This window comes from Bubalus bubalis, chromosome 1 (genome assembly GCF_019923935.1).
Source record: "Bubalus bubalis isolate 160015118507 breed Murrah chromosome 1, NDDB_SH_1, whole genome shotgun sequence".
Taxonomy (NCBI): domain Eukaryota; kingdom Metazoa; phylum Chordata; class Mammalia; order Artiodactyla; family Bovidae; genus Bubalus; species Bubalus bubalis.
This window is the reverse complement of record NC_059157.1, coordinates 88130567-88131637: the sequence shown is the minus strand read 5'-3', so window position 1 is coordinate 88131637 and position 1071 is coordinate 88130567. Positions and strand designations below refer to the sequence as shown.

At 35.3% G+C, this 1071-nt stretch overlaps 1 non-coding gene across 1 annotated transcript; it reads right to left on the bottom strand.

Annotated features, from left to right (window-relative positions):
- Nucleotides 1-796: 796 nt before the first annotated feature.
- On the bottom strand, nucleotides 797-868 carry TRNAS-GGA. Its single transcript has one exon. It is a non-coding gene; the product is annotated as a tRNA-Ser (tRNA).
- Nucleotides 869-1071: the final 203 nt, after the last annotated feature.

Here is a 1071-nt window from a genome sequence, read left to right as displayed (position 1 = left end):
AAATCTTAATGTGATTTATGAGAACAAATCTTGCTTTTCTTTTAAAGGCTATATTCTATTATTATTTAGTGATCTACAAGAACATTTTGACTGAGTTTCAATTATATAAATTCTTTGGTCAAAATGGTTTATTTGAATTCCAAACTACAGGCAATGGCTGAAAGTTTTCTTTATTTTTTTGTTTTAAAATATTTAATAGCTAAGATAGAAAAAACTTTCTGTATGTAGTCCTTAATGATATAACAGAATTATATTCTGTTCTTTCCTGTATTTTTTGAAGGTCTACATTATAATCAGAGAGGTCAGCATAAATTGCAATAAATTTTCTCATCCTAGTTCCCATAGTTTTCAGTTTTGAGACTAGCTAGAATGATAACTAGTTGAAATCTAGCAACAACAAAAAATGCTCAATGATTCATAAAAATAAATATTAATTGACATTAATATTAAAAGTAAAAGTGAACTAGACTATTCCTCTTACCTTGATTTCACTAAGTGGTTTGTAACACCTCATTGTTTGCTTTATGGTTTAGGTCTACTAGAATTTCAGAATATAAACCTCTAACACATTTGGGATTAAAAGAATAAACAACTGAAAGGCTACTAATAGGCCAGTGTCAATAATTATTTTCCATACAAATGTAAATTTTCCATCAAATGCTAAAGGGATTTCCTTGCAATGACCTCACTGTATTTCTATGGGGAGATTAGGTCACTATGACATACACTCCTCCCTCCATGGGATTCTCTAGGCAAGAGTAATGGAGTGGGTTGCCATTTCCTTTTCCAGGGGATCTTCCCAACCCAGGGATCGAACCCAGGTCCTCTGCATTCCAGGCAGACGCTTTAACCTCTGAGCCACCAGGGAAGTCTGACATACACTACCTAACTTTAATTAAAGATGACCTGTGGTTCGGGAAGATCCCCTGGAGGAGGAAATGGCAACCCACTCCAGTATTCTTGAAATGGCAACCCACTTCAGTATTTTTGTCTAGAAAATCCCATGGACAGAGGAGCCTGGTGGGCTGCAATCCATGGGGTTGCAAAGAATCAGACGCAATTTAGCCACTG